The sequence below is a fragment of the Cygnus atratus genome, chromosome 11, assembly GCF_013377495.2.
Source record: "Cygnus atratus isolate AKBS03 ecotype Queensland, Australia chromosome 11, CAtr_DNAZoo_HiC_assembly, whole genome shotgun sequence".
Lineage (NCBI taxonomy): Eukaryota > Metazoa > Chordata > Aves > Anseriformes > Anatidae > Cygnus > Cygnus atratus.
In genome coordinates, this window is record NC_066372.1 from 21,892,978 (window position 1) to 21,905,344 (window position 12,367).

Consider the following 12,367-nt stretch of genomic DNA (forward strand, 5'->3'; position numbering starts at 1 on the left):
CCATGAAGAGGTATCTATGGATATTGTCCAAGCCTTAGTCATCACAGGCCTTTGTAAGCCAGCTGGTGCCAAGAAGCTCGGTGCCAACTCACCCTTCACTATTGTCATGCAGCACCGATACCAAAACTCTTGTCATTCTAAGTGAGCTTTTTTTTTCCTTAGTAATTTTTTTTTTCTTTAAACCTGCACTCCTAGATGTGAACTGCTGCTATGGGAGCTATCTAGAATGCTTGCTCTCCTGTCTTCCTTCTGTGAGAGTCACAAACAGGCACCCAGATGAGAATCTGCTCTGTATGTAGGCAGAAAGGGAAGAGCCAAAGAGCAAACAAGTGCCTAGTAGTGTAAAACAACACTTTGTGTGCTCAACTTGATGTGGGCATTACATGGAAATTTCACAAAATATTGACATAACGCCTGGGCCCTATTCATTTTTTTTAGAAAGAACGGTAGTAAGTGCCTGCTATCCTGAAAGGAACGGTTAGAGATATCTTTTTGTACCTTTGTCAAACAACTCTGTGAAGTGGGATTATGTAAAGGACCCTCCTTGCAGAATTTCCTGTGACATTGCAGGTGGTATACAATTTTTTGGATTCTGGCCTTTGCAAATACCTCTCTCTGGATATTACATCCACTCTACAAGCCAGACACTTAGAACCTAACTGTTGAAATGTATAATTCATATGGTTTAGCTTCTCATATAGTTTGAATCCTTCATCTTCCATACATCTGCTGCTCTCTGTCAGTGTTGTTCTTCCCACCCTCTTTAGTCCACAGCCTCCCATCATCTCTTTCTGGGCAGATCGTAATCCTTCTAAAATAACATGATGAAACTGGTGTTTCAAAGAAAGGTACCAAAAGGACACAAAAAGAAAGAATTCGGAGGAAGGCAAATATTTAGCACAGCTTTAACCAAACTCAGTTTACTGGGATGTTTTACTGCCAGCAATTAAGTATAAACCAGCTAGAAATGCCCTGAATGCATCTTTCAGACCAAAATGAGAGAGGCTTTAAGCTCTGAGCGGAATTATTTATACTCTGCTTCTCTAGCTGCTTTGTGAACTTGTATTTTTTTCAGTTTGTCTGAAATGGTCCCTCCAGACTGAAACAAAACCAATCACTGTGCAACAGAAATGTCTGCACTCAGCTCAGTGGCATTTCTGCCAGACCGGAAAACAAGCCCCTGCACAAAGAAGGGATTCTGCAAGTGAGCCCATGGCGAGTGGTATGGGGGGTGGCAGGTGGAGCATATGAGAAGGGCCCAGGAAGTGTCTGGGGCATGCACTGCAGCCAAAAAAAACACTCATCCACTCATCGTACTCTTATCTTAAAGTAAGACTGACTGTAAAGGCACTGATGATACTTTAGCATTGCTTAGATCCCATCAGTGAACACAAAGAGTACCTGGTTTCCTCACTGATTGCATTGTGAAGTTTTTGCACAGCTCACCCCACACCAGGGCCTCCACTCATGCTGCTCAGTGCAGAAGCAATCTACTCCACTCTGTCCCAGACCTACGGTTGAAAAATGGAAACCTAAACAATCCCATTCCCCAGGCTTCAACTTTTACCACCTTCCTGCTTACAGAGACCTTTTTGGCAGTTGTTATCCACATCACTTGGAGAACACAACTTGGTGTAGAGAACCAAGGCCAGTAGTCTCTTTCTTGTGCTGCGTGAAGAGGGCTCTCAGGCCCAGAGAGTAGTCACTGGTGCCAACACATGGCACCAGGTACCAAGGTGCTGCAGAGGCAATGCCAGCCTAAGGGCTCTGTAATGGACAATGCCAGTTGTAGAGGGAAAGGGGCCTGTCTGCAGGACTAACAGGCATTAAAATACTGCTGCTTTCTGCCATTTCTGTCATTCAAACCCAAGCAGCTGAGCTGTCACTGCTGAGACTGGTAAACAAAGCATGGCTGGTTAGCAGTCTGCTCACATCCTCCCATCCCACAGAGGGGCAGTCCCCTTCATGCTTGAAAGAAATAGAAGAGTTCAAGCTGTGGAGCCAGCAGCTGCTGGCAGATGGATGGGAAGAATGGCAAAGTACTGAGTCTCATGAAGGGCCACGAAGATGATTAAGGGATTGAAGTGTTTTTGTATGAGAGGCTGAGAACAGTAAGACTGTTTAGGCTGGAAAAGAATGGGGGGGGAGGAAGAGGCAGGATGGGGAACTTATCAATATTTATAAATACCTGATGCTAGGGAATGAAGAAGATGGAGCCAGACTCCTCTTAGTAGTGCCCAGTGACAGGATAAGAGGCAATGGGCACAAACTGAGACACATGCAACTCCATCTGAACACAAAAAAACCACTTTTTTACCATGAGTGTGGTCAAACACTGGAACAGGTTGTATAGAGAGGTTTTGGAGTCTCCATCCTTGGAGACACTCAAAACCCAACGGGACACAGTCCTGGGAAACCCACTGTAGCTGACCCTGTTGAGTAGGTAGGATCAGAGTAGGTGATCTCAAGAGGTCCCTTCCAACCTACAATTCTGTGACCTTGTGAAGCAGTGCAGTCCTCCAGAGCTTTGCTCCTGACCCACTCTTGGGTGGATTCCCTTTCTCCAATTGCAGCAATTGGTTCTCAGAAGGATACAGGAGCATAACCACATAGACAAGCCCATTCCAGAAACATTGAATCACTGTACACATGCATGCACACCAAAACCCAACATGGTTCTCCCACTTAATTCAGAGAGAAATCAGACCAGCATACATGCTCTCGGCTGAACCGCGTGCTGTGAGTGAGGTGGCACATGGCCACCCCCCTGGCCTGTCAGCCCCTCAGAGCCAGCGCCCCGGGCCCTGCTTGGCGACAGCAGCACCCCTGCCCAGGATGGAACACAGGCTGGGCTGTGGCAGCTGCACACGGCTGGCGCTGGACTGCCAGGTACTGTCAGCATGTGTCAAGCTGCAGAAACAAGTTTCTTTAAGGGAGAGAAGGGGTGCTTGGCCAGCCCTGCAGCACCACTATTCCTCTGTTGCTGCAGCACCCTTCCTTTGGCCCAACTATGTTTTTTTCTACTGGCAGAACAATGTCTCACGTGAGACATGCTGCTGGGACAGCCAGAAGGGTGATACTTTCTTTGGCTCCCCTGCAACGATGGTTCTGTGCTGACATCAGGTGACAGCCCAAGATACAACAAGACCCTTTTCAGAGTAGTTTACTGGGAGAAGCAGGGCTCAAGGTCCTACTTCAATCATCAGTGTTGTTTCCCCTTTGTATCTCTGAAAAGACAGATCAGCAATTGCTGCCACTCAGGGACTTGCTGATATGGCTTGGACTCGACATCCAGAGGAACATTCCTAAGGCAGGAATGCACGCAGCAAACCTGTAAAAATCAATTACTGCAGCTCTCTTTGGAAATGAACTGGCCTAGGATTTCACCAGGAACAGGAACCTTGATGCCAAACTGATGAGAGGTTCTCCTACAGCTGGCCGATATGTGAACCAGGAGTTTAGAATTCACTGTCCTACCAATAAAAGAGGGGAAGACAGTAGGAAAGAATACCAACATTCTCTTAAAAGAATAGGAAAAGAAAAACTTTATTTTAGGTAAAATTTTGCTTAACTTGTTTTATAGTAGTTTTCTTAGACACTCGCAACAAATCGGAAAAGGAAACATCAGCTGAAAGCAAGCCTATAACTAGGATGGGCTTCTAGAACAAATGGTATCTCCTAGGTCTGGAAATATTGTACAAACAGTATCTCACTAGTCAGATGAGAAGTCAGCAGGAAGAGGAAACTGTGCCTCGGCTGCTCAGAGACAGCACCATGGTAGAACAAGGCCAGTAAGAGGCAAAAGGAAGAGAACAGGCCAGGAAGACAGCATATTTGTGCTGGGCCACAACACTGGCAGAAAAGTCTGACAAAGCAGACTGTGGAGTATGGACCACAGGCTTTTTTTCCTGAACTCCTTTCAGACCTATAGCCAAGTGGCTGCAGGCTTTGCAGCTAAGGGAATGCCAGTCATTCCAAAACCTCTTTGAATCCACGTGCTCATCAGTCTGAGGAGCCCTTTGCTGGCAGCTCCCTCTGCACAGGCCTGCACAAGATTTAAACACATTGACCGGTATCCTTCTTCTTACTAACAAAAATTACTTGCAACAGAAATGAGTAACAGTGTGACTTACGTTGCAGGCAGTGATTGAAAGCACACTGTTTGGGTCATAGCCATGGTCCTTACTAGAGCCCTAGCATGGTGAAATGCATGCCTGGAAATCTCACTGCAAATAGGAAAAACCTTTAAATACATTTACAGTATGAGGACTATCCTTCTCAGGCTCATGAAAATTGCTGTCTTCAACTTGCCTGGCACAAACACCTGAGCACAGGTCGAGGACTACAGATCTCCAGGTGCATTCTGAACATGGATCCCCATCCCCGCTCAGCCATCTCAAACCATGCTCACCTGCTGCATACATTAATCAAAATCTCCTCTCCCCCAGTATTTCTGGGAATAAATTTAATTAACACTGAAATCCCCCTTTCACATGAATCTTCACTTTGTGTGCTAAGGCACACGCTAATTACTGCAGTAACCACAATGCCTGTGCACTTCCAGAGAATGTTTCTATCTATTATATCCCCACCAAGGCAGAAATGTCCTAGTCTTTGCTATCTGTTTCTTAAAAGGAGAGTTTCTCTAGAGTTTCTCATCCCACTGTCACTAATTCTTGAAACTCTTCTAGTTCTGCTACGGCCCTTATGATAAGTAAGAGTGCAAGTATCAAAACAAGAAAGAACACAAAAAAATCACAGGGTGGAATTATTCTATTTTCTGTATTATTCCCTATCTTATTTTTTTTTTATGCATCATAGCGTAACCTGACATTAACTTTGCATCAAATAAAGATTTTCAGTTAGGGGTATACAGTGACATCCAAATTTCATCCTGCCATAATGCAATTAACTGAGCTCTTACAAGGAGTTTGGAAGGTTTACCTTTTCCAGTGTACTTGATCTTGCATTTTTTGACAATAAATTTAATGTGACTTCATGATGACTGTACGGTTTAGTTGCATAAGTTCCTCACAGTCATTTCTAGATATAAGCAACTGAATCATCTGTAAATTGATCCACCCCCGTGTTCATTCCAAACCCTTTTCTGGTCATTGCTGTATTGATCAACTTTATATTTAGTATGAAATCATGAAGCCCTTGTACTTCTTGTTCTTGTACCCCTTCATGTTGCACAAACCTGGCCATATATTTGTTTTCTGTCTCTTAACTAGTTTTTGACTCATGGTATTAGTTGCTTTTTACCTGCACAAACTGCTTGCGGTATATGATATGTAAAGATTTTCTATATAAATGCCTCATTCATGACTTCGCTGAAAGTTCAGAGAGGGGTATTCTCCTCCTCTACATAGATCACAATACTTACTATTGTGCAGAAGCAATGCCACTTTCATCTTGAAGGACCACAGATAGCAAGCATAAAGCTCTTTTTCTATAGGACAGTCGCCTCCTGAATGGAAGTCAGCAGGAACTGTCCAGGGAAGCATTATACATTAATGTCCCAGAAGCGATGAACAACAGCTTTTCTAGGCAATAGCAGAAGAACTTCTAAAGCTAATACTAAGGAGCATTTCAGAATTTGCAGGCTGCATTTGAGGATCATGACTGATGAGGGAGAAAAGTGTTTTTTGTTTGTTTTAAGAGTATGTATAGCTTATGTGGCCCATTGGATGTAGACTTTATTTGGTTTTGTTGGAGGAAAGCAAGTGATGAGCAAAGCCATATAGATTTTGGTGTGAATTACCCATCCACAGCTGTCTACGCATGCAAACAGACATACTGTGAGAGAATGAAGGACCTGACACTGTTTTTAGTGATCAGCAGTGAAGCAAAAAGGACTATGCAGGAAGATCAGTCTAGGCTAAAACAAAGGACAGTGCTCTCGGGTCACTATGTGACAAGCAGAATGTCGAATAAAGAGATGATCCCAGAAGCAGACAGATGGCCCTGGAGGCAGAAAAGTTGCTCTTGCTGCCAATAAAGATCCTTGTATGTAATGTGCAATGCCACTCTAATTGAAAGCACCTATAAAAAACTGTAGCTGAATAACAATTTCTGGGCTGATCTGAAGGGCTAACAAGTATAGCTGCAAGGGCTGCTGCCTGTCATTTGCTGTAATCTTTCAGACCACCAAATCTCAGAGGTCTTATTATTCTGTTGATGAGAACTGGAGAAACCACAGCTACAACGCACTGGCCTGAAATAAGAGACCAACTGTCAGGCCAGTGTACCCAGGTTCTCATCTTTGTAAAATACAATCACCTAGGCCAGAGCACTACAGAGGCATCTTTCAAGGGAGACTGTGCTAAAGTCAGTCATGATGTTCTGACTGGTACACCAAACCTTAACGAACAAAATGCACATAAGGACCACAAAAATGATTAAAGGACAGGCACCTCTCTGATGAGAGAAGGGCTGAGAAAGCTGGGACTGTTTAGCCTGGAAAAGTATCTGATGGGAACGTGCAAAGTCTGCGCTACAGAGCTAGCAGGACCTTAGCATACAGAGAATGCAGGCTGTTCATCTGACCACATAGAAACCAACTCTCCCCCATCCAGGGAATATTATTTATTCCTCTTCACCTCCCTTGTCTTCCTCACAAACACTCCAACGCTGTAATGAGTGCAGCAAGCTACAGCTCCTTGGAAGAGAGACAGATTACTGAGCAGGATCCTGCTTCTTATCCCCTCTGTGCAAAAACATCTTCCTACCTCCTACTGCAATACAGACCCACCCTACCAACAAGCCCAAGGAAGCCCTTCATTGTTTAGCAGCGAGGGAGAAGAGCGAGTGCACTCTTGTTGGAAGCAATGTCCTAAAACCACCACCTGCAGGGCACGCAGCTGCTGAAGCTGCTTCCTCCAGCATTCAGATTGAGCAGCATACAGCTGGTAGGACCAGCTCTGGCTGGAGGAGATTTTGAAGCTCTGCCAGCTAGTCAGATGGGCTCAGGGATTAAAAAATAAACACAAAGATTGCTTTGGCAGCCAGTACACAAATCAGCAACTGCAAAATCACAGCTCAGCACCTCCTTACCTACCGACTGGCTGTGCATCTCTGTACCTGGGCGTCCTTGCTGTACTGCAGGAATAACATCCCTGACCTGCTGTAACAGGTGAGGGGGCTATAGCAACCCTTGACACATGCTTTGGTGCTTTCATAGTTGTGAGCAGAAGCATGGGCAACCTGTGGGCAACCACAGCACTGGCAGTATGAACTGAAATGTGAGCAGCAATACGAAAGTTTGCGCACACCCATCCTGCTGCCTGTGAGCCCAACACATTCAAGAGGAGCATCCCCAACAAATGTAAAAAGAAATCCCTTTGCAGATGGATTGGCTGAAGAGATTCTGAACAGCATGTGGACATTTGTAGTGGGATCTAGAAAGGAAAGATTTGGGGAAAATTCTATTTTAAAGGAAACTGACTTCATTTTTTTGGCAGAGGAAGGCAGCTGCTGTAAGTAGAGCATCTGTGCAACAATGCCTGGCCCTACACAACCAGCAGTAACTGCCACAAACATGGCATGGAGAGCAAATGGCTATATCTCATTTTGGTTTGACCTTTAGAGGACAAACAGGAGCAAAGAAAGTGCTAGCATCAGCCTGGCTGAGCAAAATAGTCTGCTTCCACTTCTGGGAACTTAGCCACGCAGGAGGCAGCCACCTTCATGTTCGGAGTTACATCCCACATCCAAACTGAATCACCCAAGCACAAGGAAAGGAGCTTGGCCAGTTCCTCAGATTCTGAAGAGAGAAGATGACCCACAGTCTCAATTAGTTTCCACAGACTATAAATTAGATTCCAAAGCTGATGTAGTGCTCATCTTGGCTACAATATTAAAACAATCATTTTACTAATGAACTGTTCTTAAAAAACTTTTAATTTCAAAGCAAAATATTCAGTTTTTTAGATTGCAACAGAATATATTTGCCAGAATTAAATATCATTTAAAGTTATTGATAAAAGCAGATAAAGATTTTTTTCTTAAACTTGCACTGATTCGTCAGTTATTTTTACTTTTCTATCTCTCCCTTAAAAGTTTTCAGAAAATTATTTGCAGGATACTCTTATTTATGCACATAAAATCCAAGACTCCCAGCTCTTTTTTCAAACAAAAATGGCTGTGTTGGGTTCAGCATATGCTTTGACTGAGAAGATATGATAGGGTCACTAAACTTTGCCAGTTTAAACCTCTTTGTTTTTTCTTGCCATGAGACTTTGCTCTTCAGGCTGTCAGAGTTACCCTTTTATTCCTCTTGACTGCTCAAAACACCCTCCAATTCATCATTGTCCATGCCCACAATCAAGGTGTTGCCTACATCCCAATCCTGATCTGCCACAGAGAAGTATTAAGGAACCTGGAAGCACATGGAGGCTTGTATCCAGCAGTCCTGTAGAAGGCAAAGAACCCAAATGAAGATGCCACTGGTCTGCTCTTGGCTGACTCCCTCGGGAGATGAATGAACCTCTGTTTGGTTCCATGTCTGCCAGAGACAGACCAGAGCTGCTCTTGGTCCCTCCAGCTGAAATTAGTCTCTTTTGTATACACAGTTGAGACACTCGCTAGCACAGAGATGTGAACAGATCATGACACATCTGTGTCCCAAATGCCAGACTGTACAGTGAGTGTCTTTTCTCCCTCACCCAACAGCTCTAAGGAATAATTATTCAATTATGCAAGCCACAGCTATTTCAGCAGGGGACACAAAGAGCACACTGGTACTGGCAGCGCCCTGTGGTTAGGGAGACCTCTTTGCTTTGGTGCAATCCTAAATCTGTGCATTTCTTCCAGCTCAGGAATTCAAGCAGGTGCCAGTGGACCCACTTGTTTGTGTTTACCAGAACAAGGGGATGTTTCCCACTCTATTGCTCATTTTCCTTAAAAGGTAGTATTGTGTCAGATGACATGAGATTTTCATGCAGTGTAAGCGGAGAAAAACCAAGTGAAGACTAAAGCTGGAGCTTGTTGTAAACTGCTCAGTAAAGACTAGGAGATATTTTTAGTGCTAGGTGGGAGGCTGCAGTGCGAAGCAGTGCCCAATCATTGGATTCAGGTGCCTAAAGAAAGGTAGAGATCCCAGCAATTCTGGGTATGTCCAACTCTTTGTTTCTTTTCCAGAGACGAGTGGAGCAAAGGGTGCTATCAATTCAATGGGTTGGACCACATCTGAAAGGGGCTGTCCCAGAGTCTCCTCCCCCAGCTTCTATTCACAACATAGAATCATATAATGGCCTGGGTTGAAAAGGACCTTAAAGATCATCTAGTTTCAACCCCCTTGCTCTGGGCAGGGTTGCCAACCACTAGAGCAGGCTGCCCAGAGTCGCATCAAGCCTGGCCTTGAATGCCTCCAGGGATGGAGCATCCACAGCTTCCCTGGGCAACCCATTCCAGTGCCTCACCACCCTCTGAGTGAAAAACTTTCCCCTAATTTCCAATCTAAATCTCCCCTGTCTTAGTTTAAAACCATTCCCCCTTGTCCTATCACTATCAACACACGTAAACAGTGACAGCTACAGTAATTACTTATTATAACAAAAATATTATGAGAAAAGTGCTGTAGTTTTAGCTTTCTAGCATGATTCAGCAGCTGAGAATAACAAGGAATTGGCATCAGACTGCTCTGTGGTCCACCAGCAAGTGGTTTCCCTCTCGTGTTCTGAAACTTTCTACAATAAAGATTTATTTCACATAACTTCCTATTTTTAGGTCTTCAAACACTCTGCAGAAATAGATAAATATCTATTTATTTATCAGCGGGTAAATCTAAAGATCTATCTCAGAGATTTTCTCTAGTGATGTTCTCTTAGCTAGAGAAAAATCACTATTAGCAAAGGGAAAATATATTTTTAGCAGGACTATGAAAATCAGTTGATCATCAGGAGACAAGAAGCTGAAGCCCCTCACTGAAGGCTTTCAAGGTGTGATTAGACAGGATGTTGGATAATCTCATCTAGTTTCTCTTTTCCCAAAAAAGGTTGGTCCTGATGATCTTTCCAGGTTCCTTCCAATGTGAGCCGTTCTATGATTTTTAATATTAGGATACCAAGCCATATAACCAGAATCATGGCACTACTGAACTAGAGTCCTATGAACGTGCAACAGGAGATGCTTCATCTGAAGGAACTGAATAAACAATTACAAAGGACAGGAAAACAACGCAGCATGCAGCAAGTGTGAAGATAAGTTGAATATCTTCATGGAGCAAAGCATGCCGTAGGGACTGCAGACCTGAAAGTACACCCACATTGGCTTCAGTCAGTTAACATGGATAACAGCTGTGGAAGTTTCCTGGTATTGGTTTTAGCTTTGGGTAACATCCCAGCCATGGACTGATGGGAATTTTATGTACACATGGCATATTTACCATTATTACTTATCTCCTTGTTAGACTGGAGCTGGGCGGAGGGTAGAAGAGCACCCACTCAGGAATACAACACCACGTGCACTAAAGCCTATTAGAGTTCAAGGGCTTCATGATGCGAGGCGCTGACACAGAGAAGAGTGGCAGGCATTGCACCCCACCCTGAAAGGCTTGAGATGCCTGAAGGAACGTTCAGGTTTCCTTTTGTGGACCTTGCTAGAGATGTTTAATAACTCACCTTACTGTACTGCTACTGCTTGTCAGGAGATTCAATCATGCTTTAGGATAAGAACAGACTGTGCAGAATGCCTGACAACTTTCTGGGGAAATACGATGAAGGTAAAGCCAGCACCTGAACAAGAGGAGGTGATTTTTTTTTATTTTATTTTTATAAGGTATGGGAGGTGCTGGGTACTTGCTACATCCCAGGAGATACACCCTCCTATCATTTTCCTCTGTATTCCTTATCTTGCCTCTAATATTTTCATGCCATCTACAGCTCCTCTCCCAGACAACTTCTATTTCTATACCATGCCAACCATAGCAACCATCTCATTGCTTTTCAATTGCACATACAGTCTCACTTTTATACTAAAGAACAATTTGATAACTCAGCCATTTTAGAACCACTAATTGAAGAAACAGATGTTCACTTTGGAAACAGCTGTAAAGTTACTGGTCCTAACAGTTTGTTAAATGTCCCTGAACTGGAAGTTACACCACAGCTGAGCTACGTTAATGGGTAAGATGAGCACTTCTGTATAGTTTGCCAGGTGCAGAATCAGTCAGGGGAGATTCTGTTCCTTTCAGCTGACTCAAACTCCCATTGAGAAACTTCTCTCCTTCTTGGAGTTGTTTGCTGATTGAAGCTCTCCTTGTTTCTTTCGCTGTGAAATAGTGTAAGGCATTCCCATGAATCAAGAACACAACTCTGCATTCGGGCATTATCTTCAGCTGTGAGGAGCTGGAGATGTAGCTTCTTAAATGTCTCCAGCTAAATCCACAAAAAGAAACCTAAGAACACCTTAAAACACCCTCTTATCTGTTGTCCTCACTCCACCAACCCTTGACAGACTAATGATGTTCCCTTTGGAAAACAAATTAATTTTTCTCGTTTTCCTTGTCAGTAGAATTTCAGCTGTGATTTGCCACCAGTCCCTGAAAAGAGGCTCCCATAAAACTCTTTGGCACTGAGGCAGATGCATCATTCCAGATACCAGTGCTAAAGACTCCTGTAAGTAGCAGAGCTAGGCAGCTTCCAATTTCTTAATTTTAATAAGAATATGAGTAACAGGCTACATGTTCTTACAAACAGAACATAGCATATCTTCGCTATGTCCTTCTCCTAGTTTTGAAGTATTTGACTGATACTGGTCTGACTTGGAGGTATAACTCACGATCTGCCCTGTTTCTCCCCGATTTTTGTTTATTTTTTGGACAACTGATCAATACGAAATGTTACTGCTGATCTTGTGTAAGCAAGTTGCCTGAGGCAGGGAGAATTTAGTTGTTATCAGGGAGAGGACAACTGTCACAAATAAGGACACAAATCATTCTGAGATTTCCTCTTGTTGGCCCACCCAGATGCCAAGTTTCTAGCACGTCTTCTCTTTGCCCCTGACTTCTAGCATCTGTTTAGACTCCTCAAACTTCCTTCCTATGCCCTAAGGTTAATAGTCGCATTCTAAGTAGCTTTTCTTCTCTCTCACCTGCTTGTTTTGAAGATGACATGCTGAATGTGATCTCTATTCAACACATGTTTATGAAACCAGCTGTGGACTGTGCGTGACAGCAGTGGTAAAGCACAGAAGGGCTATATTCTGTCAGTGTTTGAGGAAGAAGCAGCTGTCCTCTGCCAACATTTTTCCTTGCTGTATTTTGACTTTGCACTCTTGGATCTAGTTGCCACTTCATAAATTCTCTACATGGTCTGGATTCCTGGGATTTGATTTACAGCATGGAGTATGGTGACAATGAAAGAGA

General features: G+C 43.7%; 1 protein-coding gene across 1 annotated transcript in view; it reads right to left on the bottom strand.

Moving 5' to 3' along the window:
• The window catches only part of MAP1A (microtubule associated protein 1A), a 60,518-nt gene that overhangs the window by 18,826 nt on the left and 29,325 nt on the right, over positions 1-12,367 (bottom strand). The gene's annotated exons all lie outside the window — the stretch shown is intronic.